Below are 15395 nucleotides of genomic sequence, written 5' to 3' on the forward strand. Positions count from 1 at the left end.
AGCTCTGGCGCATGTGTTGTTCAGATAAAGAGGAATGATAGGCCCTGCCCTCCAAGATTCCAGGTCCAGTTCTGGTGAAACAGAGCAGGACTGTATGATCTTTGTCCTGCCCCCATATCCTCTGCCTGCCTTTGGCCTGTGGAAAACTTTAGTCAAAAACTAAGTTAAATCAGAGAAGTGAGAAATGCTGGAACAAAGGAAAACAATCAAAGGAACCTAAATTATAATAATGTAGTCTTTAAGCATAGTCAAGGACCTTTAGTTCTTTCTCAAGGGCTATAGATAATACTCTGAGCCATATCCTGTGAGCTGTCTTATAGATACCAAAACCCCAGGTGGAGAAGATAGCTCCACGATGACCAGACTGTACCCAGGACATGAGCTGCCACGATTCTAAGAACTGACCACAAAGAAACGGGAACAAACTGACCCTGGAACTGAAGATTAACTGTACCTAAAACAATCAAGATGATGCTGGTCAGACCACTGACGACCAATTTAAAGATGACTCTTAGAGACAACTGTGCTATTTCTGCACATAGCCCCCCACCCCACCCTGTCTACAAAAGCTCTCACCCCCTGCTTGTTGGGGGCAGTGGCGGGGGGGGGCAGTCGGCCTTTGGACAGATGTCTACAACCTTCCCCTTGCCCAACCCCTAGTTGCCAGCATCTGAAATAAAGCAAACTGTCCTTTCCACCAACCTGGCCTGTTTATTGGCTTTTGAGCGATAAGCAGCTGGATCCACCACACAAATTCCTTTCGGTAACGCTAGGAAGGTCTAGAGGGAGAAGGGGGAGAATATGGTCCCTTGCCTTTAAGAACCTCTTCTAGCAGTGGAGCATTTTGCCACTTACCTGGCACTTGTTTAGATGGGAAGCAGCTGTTATTTCCATTTTAGTCTGAGTCCGGGAGGCTGCCTGCCCTAGCCATAGTGGTAAGGTCAGAACTGGATCAAGAGTGTTCTGCTATACTTTACTGTGCTATATCCTATGAAGAATGGTCACAGGAAGTAGGTTTACAGGCCTGTTCTAGGAAGAGAAGTGACCCAGAGGGTGCTTGTATGCAAAAGGGATCTGAGTGGGAGGTGGGTGGTGGGTGGTCGGGTTCCCTGTGTGCTGAGCCCACAGCAGCTGGAGGCAGGGAGCTCTGCCTAGAGAGCTCTTCCCACCTTGATGGGAAGACAGTGGGGATGCAGGGGCTTGTGCATTCAAGGAACTGATAATCTACCACACACCACTGAAGGTCAGCGAGGCCAGGGTCTTCTCAGCTCCATCCCCAAGAGCACAGAGGAGGTTGACTGTGGGACCTACGCTTACCTGGCTCAGGGGCGCACCCTGGGACAGCCAATAGTGTTCTGAGTGCTGTCTGCATGGGAGGTATGAGCGTTCCTCCAGAAACCCAGGTGGACGAAAGATATCCTATTGAGGCAGGAGATAAATGGGCCCAGGGTAGGTATTTACAGCTAGTTTCCTGTATACATTTCCTGAGGAAGGAGCAGGTGGGCTCAGGGCTAGATATTTACAATCAGCCTCCTGTTTGCACTTAGAAATAAGCAACAAAAACAGGTCAAATAGCCAGGCTTTGTCTCTTGAGGACACTTGAAGATAACAGCTATGGCAGGGATGGAGAGAGGCTAAGCCCTACCTGAGTAGAAGATCAAGAGGTCACATATTTCTCATTCTTGGGGCAGCGGAGACACTGCACGTGTGGAGAGGCTCCTTGGCGGTCGAGAAGGAAGGATATCATCTCAGAACAAGTGATGCCAAGGTCCCTCTATAGGACTCTGGGCTGAACTCCATCTTGGAAAAAAGTTGTGCATGCATGTTGGGGAGCGTCCTAGGGCAGGTCAGGAAAAAGAAATCAGGTAATTGGCCAAAGATAAGCAAAGACTCCCCATATAATTGACTTAACCACCTCTTTACCGCTCTCCTTCTCAAAGAGGGGACGCCCAACCTCTCTCTCTGGGTGTGTATCTCTGTGTTGCTTCTGTCTTAACTAAACAAGCTGTTTCTATGTGTGCTCTCCCATTTGTTGTGCTGTGTCTCTAATAATACACTTTTTATCTATTTTTACAGTTTTTGCCTCCTTGAGGAATGCACTTTTCAATGGAGGCAAGGGCCAGGGGAATTTTGCTTCTAGTCTCTAGCCCCTGCTGTACTTGTGGCTAGGATTCCTGGTTTTCATCCAGGCTGCCCAGGTTCAATTCCTGGGCAGGGAACTAAGATCTCACTTCAAGCTACTACTCACTGCTGCTGCTTCTGCAAGATCACTATTAAAAATAGGGGGGTTGGGGAACCAACCTAAATCTAACTCAGAGTCCCAGACTGGTGTGGAATTTAATCTCCTTGGTCATCAAGGCTTCTTCTCTTCCCCAAGATGTTTCAAGAGCCCCACAGATTTGCTTCTTAGAGTCAGGAAGCAGGGGCAGGAAGGGCCTCTCACACTCGGCCCACCATGTCATGCTCTCTCCTCCTCATCCAGCACTCCACAGGCCTCTGATTTGGGGGCTGTTAGTGCTTTCTCGGGGTCTGGGAATCATTGCTCTGCCTGGCACAACTGATGCCCAGGGTTGAGCATGCCCAGTGCACAGAGCAGACCCAGGGCAGGGGTCTCAGAGCCTCACAGCCTTGTCAGTGGGCTTGCTTGCAGGCGGTCCTTTCAAAACCTACTGATGTCGCTTCGGGGGCTCTGAAGAGTTCTGGTACCATAGTCCTTTATGCCTTGGTGCAGAAAAGAATACAGCGAGAGCAATGTGGTAGGTAAGAAGTGATTTATTAGAATAGGATGTTTGTCAGGCTTACAAGCAGGCAGGTGAGAAGTGCTGTGTCCCAAGAACTCACTGGGCTACAGTTTTATAATCAAAGGAAAAGTGAGGGGTGGGGGGCAGGGTGGAGAAGGGCCTTCTTTGTCTTTCTTAAGTAGACGGCACGTTTCCATCATCAGTTCCTCCCCCGGGTCAGGCAGGGAAGTTTACTTGTCCCTGTATGGTCAGGCCAGGACTGTCATATAGCACTTGGGAAAAATATTTTCAGGTTTCAGTACAATGAGGGTTTTTTATTTTGAAAAGTCACCTTTCCATAAATGATTGCTTTTTGTGTGCACAGAACCTATCCTAGAGATCATTAACTTATTGAGCTCACTGGGCAGGATGTGGGTCTCTCGCCACCTTTGTTTATTTTTGGGGGGCATGTCCCATGCTTCTGTTGTATGGTTTTGTTGCTATGCAAGCCTGCTTGGTTTTGTGGTTAAGCAAACCTGCTTCTTTGAGTAATCATGAACTTATCAGGGTCTCCCATATTTTTCTGCTTACAATCCCCTAGTGGGATTCATGGACTTCCCAGGTGGCACAGTGGTTAAAAATCCTCCTGCCAGGGCAGGAGATGTAGGAGGTGACGGGTTTGATCCCTGACAGGGGACAATCCTCTGGAGAAGGCAACAGCAACCCACTCCAGTATTCACGCCTGGGAAATTGCACGGATAAAGGAGCCTGGTGAGCTACAGCCCATGGGGTGGCGAAGAGTCAGAGGCGGCTGAGCACACACGCAGCCAGGCCGTGGGGTTAACCGATCACTTATCTTGTCCCTTCATTCTGCCCCTATCACTTTCCCCACTTGATGCAGGCTCCAGCTCTCCCTGCCCTCTCCTTGTTTTTCCTTTCTCTCTTCAACAGCACCTCAGGGACACCTAGTATTATCTCTCTCAGCTCAATCACTGAGCCACTGATGAAAGACAGATTAAGGAATAGTCTTAAAGCAGTCTTTTAAGAAAGCTTCTACCCCACAAAAATCAAAGAGCCCCAAAGGGCTGATATCTAAATGGAACAGGGGACAGAAATACAGGGAAAACCAAAACGCAAACGGACATCTTAAAAGGCACACCAAACTAGATTCTCTTGCAGGGGGACTTGCAGATGAAGGAGACAAATGCCCGCCCCTGAAGCCTATTGACAACCGTCCCCAGGGCCTATGCAATGGCTGGGGGGGCCTTGATCCTTATAACTGCCAAAGTCCCTCCACTGACGATGACCTGAGATGAACACTCTCTAAGTCACATTGATGTGTGTGCTATCCACACATAATGTAAACTCCATGGCCCTCCCTCCCCTCTGGGAATTGACACCCCTAAGCAACGCCGCCCCCTAAGAAGGTGATAGGAATAAGGAAGCCCCAGAGAGAGCCTGAGGGCAGGAGGCAGAGATGGACTCCAAGAGGTCCTTAGAGAAACAAAATCCACATCCAACCCCATCCTGAAAGCCAACTGTCTGAAGAAGCTCTGGGTGTCTTCCCTCCTGTCGACTTAAAAAATAGTCACAACCTAAAAGTTATGACTTTATTATATGCTTTATTCGGTGGGGATTTTTAGGACTCCAAACCCAGGAGATAGCATCTCAAGTAACCCTGAGAGAACTGCTCCAAGGAGGCAAGGGGAGGAGACAGATCATATAGAAATTTTGCTAAGGATTGGTAGTTTGGATTTCAGAAGATTATTGTTAATTGAAGAAAATCAGATATCCCAAGTTAAGGAAATTAGTGCTTTTCTAAGTATGGGTGGATGCAAGAGTCTGGGCTCACTGAAATTCATTTCATATGCATCCCAGCTATCCTGGGCCAGTATCCTCTGTTTTTTTCACATCCTGAGCTCCCTTGGGGCTCACCGTAGGGAGTGTCTGCAGTCCTGATGGCTGCTGGATCGCAGGGATTCTCCTCCTTCCTGAGTGCCCTTAGGGCTTGCCAGTCACATTGGAGGGCTGCGATTGCTGATGACTATGACATCCTTGTTTACTGATACGGCAGGAAGTGCTCCATTTCTCACTCCTCATCCCTCTACGGTCAGTGGTTGGACTCAGTCCTCCACATCTGTTGCCTAAGCAATTGTAATAGCCTGCCTACTAGGCTTTCTGTTTCAAGATCATGATCGTTTCCTGAGTGTCTATTACGTGTCAGGCATTGGGGTAGGTGCTACACACACAGTCTCATCTGGTCCCCTCAACAGCTCTGCTGATGGGGCATCATTATCGCCTTTGATGGATGAGGAGTCTGCAGCTTGGAGAAGTGAATCCATGTCACCCAGCTGGAGTACAAGGGCTCCACGAGCCCCTGTTGCTTGCTCTGATAGCCCACATTCCATTGGTCTAGTGGTCCTTTTCTAAATAAAATGCAGGGACTTCTCTGGTGGTCCAGTGACTAAGACTCTAAACTCCCAGTGCAAGGGGCATGGGTTCAATCCCTAGCCAGGGAACTAGATTCCACATGCAGCAACTAAGAATTTGCATGCTGCAACTAAAAATCCCACATGGTGCAACTAAGATCAAAGATCCCACACTGCTGCAACTGAGACCTGGCACATCCTAATTAATTAATTACCATAAATAAAATGCAAACGTGGTGGTATCTTCTTGTCTCTTAAAACCTTCGGTGGCTCCTCACAGGCTGCAGGAAGAGACCCAAACCCCTTCCACAGCTTGCAAGGCCCTTCCACTCTCCTGCTGCCCTCTTCCCTCTAACCACACGCTCTGACCACAGCAGGCTATTTGTAGCTCCCTAAACATGCTGGGACTCTATGTGCTCGCTAGTTCTGCCCTCTTTGTGTGGGATATTCTTTTCTCCCTGCCCCACCCAATCCACACCCTTTGTCCTACTCCCGGAGAGATCCCACACAGCCACACAAGCCCAGCCCAGATGTCACTCTGAGGTCTTCTCCTGCTGCCCCTGTGCACACGCTGCTCGGCGTCAGCCCTGCTGTCTTCACACCTGTCTCTTCTCTAGCGCCTGCGCTTTCTTCATTATAACCCTCTGTCAACCAGGCTGAATGTCTTGTTAGACTGTCAGTTCCGTGTGGGCAGAAGTGGTGTCTCTGGAGCCTAGAGGAGAACCTGGCGGAGAGTAGAAGCTCCACAGCTGTGTGTAGGATGAGGGAATGACTTAAGTGAGTACAAGGTGAGCACCTCAGGACAAGCACAGTGTCACAGTCACAGGACACGGTCTGCATCCCCATCTCATGGCAGGTGCCCAGCCCCCAGTGGACGTGCAGTCAAGGGTGAGTGAATGAAGGTGAGGAGAGGAGAGAGGATGGAGGGAGGAGAGAAAAGGGAAGGTTGGATTCACAAAGCAGTTGCAGGCATGGGCACTACTTTGTTTCTTCCACCAGGGGGCGCAAGAGGCCCAGGAGCCTGGCCCTCAGTTCTTGAGGCTCAGCCTTAACACCGGCAGAGGTTTGGGGTTGTTTGCTTCCACAGAAGAAGAAGGAGAAGGCAATGGCATCCCACTCCGGTACTCTTGCCTGGCAACTCCCATGGACGGAGGAGCCTGGTAGGCTGCAGTCCATGGGGTCGCTAGGAGTCGGACACGACTGAGCTACTTCACTTTCACTTTTCACTTTCCTGCATTGGAGAAGGAAATGGCAACCCACTCCGGTGTTCTTGCCTGGAGAATCCCAGGGACGGGGGAGCCTGGTGGGCTGCCGTCTATGGGGTCGCTCAGAGTCGGACATGACTGAAGCGATTTGGCAGCAGCAGCAGCAGCAGCTTCCACAGAAGGATTCAGGAGGAGCCAGGATCCGAGGAGGGGAGCCCACCCAAAGCTGAGGTGCCACCTCAGCAGGCCTGGCAGTGACCTGGCCTGGCCCGCCTGGGGGGACCAGAAGGAGCCAGCTGCCCGTCCTGGGACCTCCGTGCACCCAGGCGAGGCCCACCTTGGGACAGGTAGGTCCTTGCAACTGGAGTCGAGCTGGCCCAGAGCTGAGAAAGGACTCAGAGCCCTCCACGTCATGGGACTGGGGCAGGTGGTTTTCACAGATTCCTGGACAGGAGGCAATTCTTCAGAATTCACAGCTTTGTCTTCCCACTTCTCCTGTGCTAGTAAAGGCCAGCCTTGCAGGGACTTGGGGCAGAGACAATGACGAACAAAACACAGTCATTGCCCTCCGGGTGCTCCCTCCCTCCCTGTGGAAGCCCTGCACCTGATTGTGACCTTGGGCACGGCCTTTAACCCTTTCTGGGCCTCAGCTTCCTCATATATTGTTCAGTCACTAAGTCGTGTCTAACTGCAGCATGCCAGGCTTCCCTGTCCTTCACCACCTCTGGAGTTTGCTCAGACTCACGTCCACTGAGTCAGTGATGCCATCCAACCATATGCAGCATTGTTTAAATGATGCAATGAGCTAATCCATGAGAAATTTCTAGAATACTGTGCATCAGGCAATAAGCATTCAGTAAACGGCAGCTATTAATCAGATATTACGGTGATGGTGATTCAGTATCAACAAGCTCTTAGAAGCTTGCATGGAGGGCGTGCAGAAGACTGGCCGATGCCGCCAGCTTTGAATTAGCCTTGAGCATCCACCCAGCTGGTCTTTCCGTGGCAAGCCTTAGGGATGGAGAAGAGAGATGAGTACTCTGTGCTCACGAGGCCTTTAGACCTGAAACGCAACACACCAAACAGATCCAGAGAGAATACCAAGGCTCAGACCCCGTGACTGGAAGAGGCCTCAGAGACAAGTGGAGGCAAGGCAGAGAGAACGGGTGTCCAGCCCAGGGACCTGCCACCCTATCTCTTGGGGTCTTGAGGCCACATGGCTGCATGGCCACAAGATCGCTTGGTGACTTTGGTCTAAATTAAATGCCACCAAACATTTGTGTTATAGAGAATTTTTAGTAGTTTTGGGCTCTCACCCACCCTTGTGAACAGGTGTGCAAGGGGACCAGTACAAACAGGAAGGGTGAGAGGATTGGATGGGAGGTGTCAGAGGGAGGAGAGAAAGCAGCCTGGGATGCTGGAGAGAGGGAGGGTGAATCTGGACAGTGGTTGCTGTGGCCGGGCCTGGGTTCAGCTATGCATTCTTTCTCTCTGGGCACTGGGCAGGGGTGGGGGTGGCCTCTCGAGTGGTGGGGGTCATATGCTGGGAGTTGGGTCCCCTGGGTCCTGTGTTCTGTCTGCTCTTGCCTCAGCTTTCTCTGCTCTATACCTTCTGCCCCTGCCACTGAGATAGGCCCAAAGTCCCCACTCTCCTTCCAGAAGTGGTGCTTGTGCTGCTTCCTGCACGAAGCCCTCCTTGATTCTGACCCTCTGCCAGGGACCATCTCTGAATTTTCATGTTGTTTATACTGTCTCATGGGGTCCTTGCTTTGCCTTTGCATGTACAGAGGTGGCAGAGTACAGCACTGAGAGCATGGATTCTGGGCTCCCTGGGCCAAGATTCTGGCTCTAGCCTCTATAGTTCTATGGTGGGGGGGTGAAAGTTTCCTAACTTCTGTGTGCCTTGGTTTTCTCCTCTACAAGATGAGGAGAACAATAGTACTTTCTGTACAGGGCTGATAGGATTTTAAAACTTTATGTAAATATTTGGCTGTGTTGGGTCTTGGTATCTACACCTGGGTTTTCTCTAGCTGCAGTGAGCAGGCTTCTCCTTGTGGTGGCTTCTCTTGTGGAGCAGGCCTTCAGTGGTTGCAGCACTCGGGCTCAGCCGTTGTGGCTCATGGGCCCTAGGGTGTGCAGGGTTCACCAGTTGCTGCTTGCAGGCTCAGTAGCTGGGGTGCACGGGCTTTGTTGCCTTGTGGCATGTGGACCCTTCCAAGACCAGGAATCGAACCCATGTCCCCAGCGTTGGCAGGTGGATTCTCAGTCACTGGACCACCAGGGAAGCCCTGATAGGGCTTTGAGCCACATTTGTAAAAGTACTTAGGCCTGGACCTCAAACGTAGGAAACACTCTCTAAGTGTATGCTCTTGTTGTCACTGGAGGGCCTGTGCCTTACCCCCTCCTGAAGCCTGTTACTCCTTAAGGAAAGGTCTCTTTACTTAAGCTGATTTGTGTCCCTTCAGGGCCCCAGCTCAGGGCCTGGCCACCACGAGTCTTCACTGACCTTGTGTGGAATGGTGATGGGACCCGAGGGCCCTCTTGCCTGGTCTCCTGTCCCTCTGGGGCCCCCAGAGAGCCGGGTTGCCTCCGTGGCTGAAGCCCTGCCTCCCACAGCCCCGCCTGAGCTCCGGCAATTTTCCCTGGCAGCTCCCACGTTCTGGACTAACTTTAGGGTTGGTTTCCAGCTGTGGTTGGATTTTTCTGTTTGAAAAATATTTTAAGCAGCTGGTGGGGAAGGGGTGGAGAGGTGGGAAAAGAATAATAAATAAGGTCATGAAAGGAAGATTGTCTACATGGCTTGGAGTGGCCTCTGCCTCCAGCATGGTCTCTGGGCTATGCCAAGGACTGGGGAGCTTCAGGTGACTGGGGGTGGGGAAGGGACATCCTGGTGGCTTTACAGGCTGATGAGAAAGACTCTCTCTACCCTTCGCAAGCACCTCTTGTTCCTGCTTTCACTTTGCTCCCTGCACAGGTTCTGACGGTGCAAAAAAGGAACAGATGGGGAAGAGCTAGTTCTGCAGCAGGCAGGCTTGAGGTTAGACCCCGAGAAGAACGTAGTATCAGAATTCATCCCAGAAACCCACTCTTACGTCACTCAAGGCTCTGTTTTCCTCCAGAACTCAACTTCCTTCTTAGCTCTAATTACACAAGACCTCAGACAGCCCCCCACCCCGTCGCTCTGCATTCCCCTAACAACAGAAGTTCCATCTGCCTGCACCCCAGTTTCATCAGCTTCCTCTTCCCTTTCAGCTCAGCTCTACCACTGAGGCTCTCGGGCTCTTTTCACCTGGGCGGGGGGCGCTGTGAGGTGGGGAGACCTCCCAGCGGAGCCAGCAAAGGCTCAGGCAGGGGGCAGGGGTCGGAAGCCCAGGGGCTGCCCCCCCACCCCCCTGCAACGCAGTTAGAAGGTTCCTGCTGCCCCTGTGCTGAGTGGGCAGGATGGAGGAGACAGAGGCCCACAGAAAATCAGGGAGGGGAGACAAACTAAATCACAGAGTCGAACAGAAGCCGAGTCAGGAAGAGACAGGGAGCAAGTTAGATGGGGGGTAGGGAGCTGACAGTCACCGGGCAGAAGCCCTGGCCAGGCCTCACAGAAATTCCTGTGGCCTCTGATGGCAGGGTGGGCTCAGGCCTGAGGGCCATTGGGGTGCTGTGGCCCAGCATAGTGTCTCTGGCCTGGGAGGGCAGCGGGAGCCCTGCCTCCATGCCCAGTTCTCCCAAGGGAGCCCTCTACTGGAGTCAGAGCCAGCACAGGAGGGGCGCCGTTGTGCAGACTGGCCTTGGAGCCCTGGGGTGCTGTGGGGTGGCAGAGAATGCCTCACTGTCTAGGAGAGCTAGGGGCAGGGCCAGGAAAGGCTGGGAAGTGGGGGGCAGACCTTCCAGGCATGAGGAAGGACCCCAGTGAAGCAGGAAGTGGTGGGCCTGGGGACCAAGGAAGGGGCCAAGCTGCTGAGGAATGCGGACTGGCAGCTGGGTGAAGAAAGGAGGCTGTCTGGGGTTCAGGGAACTTTGCAGGGGCGAGGATAATGCCAGCCCGGAAGCTGGGTGGGCAGCTGTGCGCATAGCTCTCAGCCCTCTGTGGTGGAGAGGAGCCGTGGGGAAGAACGGGCTAGTTTTGAGTGGACCTACAGCAACCCACACCTCTTAGGCACCTCTGCCCTCCCAGGCCTCCCCTAGCAAAGAAAACAACACTGGTCTAGGTTTATAAGTGAAATCTCTACTTGTTAGGTCACCCTTGCCACACAGCTAACCCTGACCTCAGAGATTATGAATGAGAACGGGACCTTATACTTGCTCATATTGTTTTACATTTATGCTGTATATGAAACTTTTCAAAACATTTTTTCTTTTTATGAAACATCACACACATCTGTTAAATATATACGTATATGAACAGTTTAATAAATAATTTTAAACTAAACATCCTTGTTCCCATAGCCCAGAATTAGAACACTTCCAGCACCTCAGAGGTCCTTGTGTTCTTCCCTGATCACAGCCCTATTCTCTGCCCTGGAGGGAGCCAGATCCTGACACCTGATCGTCATTTCCTTGTGTGTCTTCCAAAGCATTTCGTCTCATAGATATTAACCTTATTATTCCCATTTTACAAATGAGGAAACTGAGGCTCAGACGGTTTTAATAACCTTAGTCCAAGATCACCCAACATGTAAGCGGCAGAATCAGGATCACATTTGGAGTGGCTGAGGCCCAGGTGGTTTCTTAATCAAATCGGGATCCAAAGGAAACCCTGGGACAACCCCGGTTTTAGAGATGGGTGCCCCAGTGCCCCAGAGGAGGGGGAGGCCATCTTCATAGCCAGGCCATGCGCCCCTCTCCTGGATTTGTTGACTCCCTTGACTGGGCAGGGTCCTGCTGTGTGCATGCCTGGCAGGAAATGCTGGAGGCCTGGGGGGCTTGGGAGGGGAAGGGAGGTGGAGTAAATGGAGGCTGGGGAAGCAAGAGGATGGGAACCGTGCCTAGAGAGAGCGTCAGGCTCTGCCAGACACAAGCCAGGGGAGCCTGGGTCTGTGGGGATGTGCCCGAGCCAACTGGGCACCCAGGTTTTTGCCAGATTTACCAGGTGTGCCCTCCTTGGTGGGCCAGATGTGCTTGGTGTGAGCATGCGCACAGGAGTGTGTGTGTGTGTGAGTGTGCACACACCTGGCATGTCTATGCGTGTGCCCAACTCTATCTACATACTTAGACTGCTCTAAATCACCTCCCCCACCCTCATCTTTTTTTTTTTAATTATAAAATTATACTTGCTCGGGGGCTTCCCTGGTGGCTCGGGTAGGTTAAGTATCTGCCTGCAATACAGGAGACCCGGGTTTGATCCCTGGGTTAGGAAGATCCCCTGGAGGAAGGCATGGCAACCCACTCCAGTATTCTTGCCTGGAGAATCCCAAGGACAGAGGAGGCTGTCAGGCTACAGTCCATGTGGCCAGAAAGTGTCAGACACGTCTGAGCAACTAAGCACGCACGCACATGCTTAGTATAAAAATTCAAATACGAAATTCTTTCCTTTAATTCTAATCCAAATGACCCCAGGCATAAGTTTGGACATTTACTTCTCTATGCTTCCTTCTAAGTACATTCAAAGTGAAGTCGCTCAGTTGTGTCCAACTCTGCAACCCCATGGATTATAGCCCACCAGGCTCCTCAGTCCATGGGATATTGCAGGCAAGAGTGCTGGAGTGGGTTGCCATTTCCTTCTCCAGAGGATCTTCCCGACCCAGGGATTGAACCTGGGTCTCCCGCATTGCAGGCAGATGCTTTACCATCTGAGTCACTATAGTTATTTAAATACAGATATCCAAGTGCAGTGGTTTGAAGTCTAATTATTTTTAGTAAAATGGTTTCAAAATCTACTTATTGTTTTTCCACTTACTGTACTGCCGGAAGCCAGCGTGAGGAGTCCCACCCGTGACAAGGTCATGCGGCAGAGATTTGATGGGCAAGTCGAGTCAGATCTCTGGGTGTCCCCCTGGTATTTCCCAGGCATGTACCCCCAAAACCAAAAATCTGCCGGCCTTTGTACTCTGCTTTTTCACTTTTCTGAGACTCTCTGCAAAAAGTTAACTCAGGGCTTTAGTCTTGTGCATTTGAAAGGGATGTTTCAGTTAAACCCCTCTGATAGCTCTCTAGCTTGCCTAACAAGTTCCCCTGACCTCTTACAGCTTGTGAATTGCTTACAGCCCCCAACCTCGAGAGGCACAAAGCTTAAAGCATCTTAAAGATACAGAGCCTTTTCTAGAGAGTTAAAAATCATATTGGTGACAAGATTTCACTTGTTGACTCAATGATTGCTGCCAGGCCTCCATATTCTTTATCTTTTAGGCACCTGGGAGGATGTTAATCAATGTAAATGAGATATGGAAAAAGATATATAGTAGTTTTGATGTTAACAACACTAGACTTTTGAGTTAATTACTTTTCTTTTGTTATAAATCACTGTACTCCTTTTACTTGTTATAAATTGCTGTATCTTTGCTATATAAGAATGTAACTTTATTTAGTGTTTTCTGAGAGTGGCACCAGACTTTGAGAAGAAGAACACAAATAAGTCTTCTGGTTGACAAACCCATATGAGAAAAAAGGCTGTAAAATGTTAATTGGCCCTTTTGGCTGGAAGATGATGTAAATCACCTAAGACTTGTGTATACAATTAGGTATGCAGAGAGAAAAGCCTGGTTTTGATAAGAGTCTGGGCTGCTAATGCTGCATAACTTTGTATTACCCATTGATCTCTATGTACAATCAAAAAGGTATAAAAGGCCTTTCTAGACAATAGAGGGGCCAGTCATTGGAAGGACTGGTTTCCCCCGTGTCTCCTCTTTACTCTAATTTCAGGCTGAATTCCCATCTGGGGCGTGGAGGCTCGCCATGTCTAGTTACTTGTCCCGGCTTCTAAGATCCGTAAGAGAGAGAGCCCAAGACAGGGCACTTTCCGATATTCAAACGGACGCCGGTGGCCTAACGCAGATGGTGCAAGCTCCTTGTCTGGAACTTTATTGGCTTTCCATGTAAACCAAGTTATTCAGCATCTTTTCTCCACTTAATTTTCCTACTACACTATTTCTTCCTAATCTAATCTTATATTAATAAATTTTTTCCTTGCCTACTCCGTCTCCCCTTCGAATCACCCTGGATCCACTGGGGCTGGACCCCGGCACTGTACTTTGGTACAGTACTATACTTTGGTACTGTACTTTGGCACAGGGAGGATGCTCCATGTCTGGATACATGGGTTTATTTGACATTTTTAAAAAGTTGACGAGGGCTCCGTGCCATACCATCATGTGTTTAACCGGGTGGACCTCTCCCAGTCCCAGACTGCTCGGAGGCTGAGAGAGTCAGGTATACGTGGAGGCAGGGGCCACGGAGACTGGCCTCAGCATGGGAGGCACCCCAGTCCCAGCTGCAGTCTGTGTGCTTAGTCGCTCAGCCATGTCTGACGCTCTGCAACCCCATGGACTGTAGCCTGCCAGGCCCCTCTGTCCATGGGAGTCTCTAGACAAGAATACTGGAGTAGGTTGCCACGCCCTCCTCCAGGGGATCTTCCCCACCCAGGGATTGAACCCGGGTCTCCCGCACTGTGGCCGAATCCTTTACCAGCTGAGCCACCAGGGAAGCCCAGCTGCCCTTTGACCTCCTACAAATGAATTCCGTTCAACCCCACCCACCCAAAGTCCACACCGCCTATGCTCTGTCACTTGGCCTCTGCACAAGGGTGCAGGTTTAGGGGGCCACTAGGTGCAGTGAGCTCCTGAGCTCTGAGGCTGTCTGATCTTAGAGAGCTGGGAGGACTTGGGATTGAGGACCCAGAGTTCAGGAGGCTCTGCAGAGCAGTGAGTGTGCCACCTACCCAGATGGCCCCAGCAGAGGGCGCCATGCTGGTGGTGAGCCTGGCACTGCCCTAGGCCCAGGTGGCAGCTTCCTGCTTCCCAGAGGGCACGGTGATGGGAACTGAGCCAGACAGTTCAGCAAGGCTCGGTGCCCCCGCCCTTGCACAAGTGTCATGGAAAATCCGAAGCCTTGATCTTTGTTCTTGATCGCTCCTCCCTGACTTTTACAACTGGAAACTTGCAGCCTCTTTGTTCCCATCAGCTTGGGAGGGAGGTGTGTGAAGGGGGTGGGGGCCGTGGCTGAATCAGCAGCGGGGGGTACAGAGCCTGCTGTTTCTGAGGATCAACCACGACCCCTTCTCTCTCTCACCCACAGTCACAGTTTGTTTGTAAACAGAGGGCACTCCTGTGCTGGGAGGCAGAAGGAGCGGGCATGGGCCTGGCCTTGGGTTGCTTCTTGGGTAAAACGCCTCCCCTTGCTGAGACCAGTACCCCAGGGGACCAGGGCCTGAGTCCCTTGCTACCAGTGCCCCTAATTCCTCTAAAGTCCTGGTGGCACGTGGCTCCCAGGCCTGCTCATTCCTCAGGCAGGTCCTATGTGTCTGTTTGTACCACTGGGTCCAGATCCAATTAGAAATTTATGGTAAGGAAACCACTAGGAGAGGTTACTGCTTTCCCCTGTGCCTTGCCCGCTTATGTGGGCCTCTCCCCCTTTCCAGCATGGCCAGAGTTCATGGAAACTTCTCAGGTCAGTGATTCTCACCTTCCTTTCCTTCCCTGGGAGAGAGGGGCCCAACCCCTGTGCTCTGGAGCCTAGCACCTTCCGCTCCTCAAAGCCCTGCTTTCCTGGGGATGGTGTGCTATGAGGGAAGAGGGGCAGGCCTGGGGGCCTCACTCCATCTTCCTGCACCATCTGCTTGATGAGAAGTTGTGTCTCTTGCTTCCTGTGATCTTAGAAGTGAGCCTGGGAACAGGAAGTGAAGCAGAGAGATGGAGGTGTCCTTGTCCCTAAGGTGAGCTAGGACAGGGGTGCTGAAAGAGGGAGAAGGGCCAGACCCTTATTCAGCAGGTTCTGCACCCAAAACTCACCCATCACCCAGGAAGTCATGGATGCTGTTAGATCAGCCTTCCCTCTGAGGACCCTGTCATCTGCTGTGTGTGCGAGGGTATGTTGGGGGCAGTGTGTGCATAACC

General features: G+C 51.3%; 1 protein-coding gene across 1 annotated transcript in view; it reads left to right on the forward strand.

The window, feature by feature from the left end:
* The first annotated feature begins 6460 nt into the window (after positions 1-6460).
* LOC120861319 (vitamin D3 receptor) overlaps positions 6461-15395 on the forward strand; it is a 104220-nt gene continuing 95285 nt past the window's right edge. The window contains exon 1 of the mRNA XM_040236959.1: positions 6461-6701. The gene's annotated coding sequence lies outside the window, so the exon portion shown is untranslated. The remainder of the gene's footprint in view (positions 6702-15395) is intronic.

The sequence above is a fragment of the Oryx dammah genome, unplaced genomic scaffold (assembly GCF_014754425.2).
Source record: "Oryx dammah isolate SB20612 unplaced genomic scaffold, SCBI_Odam_1.1 HiC_scaffold_11232, whole genome shotgun sequence".
Lineage (NCBI taxonomy): Eukaryota > Metazoa > Chordata > Mammalia > Artiodactyla > Bovidae > Oryx > Oryx dammah.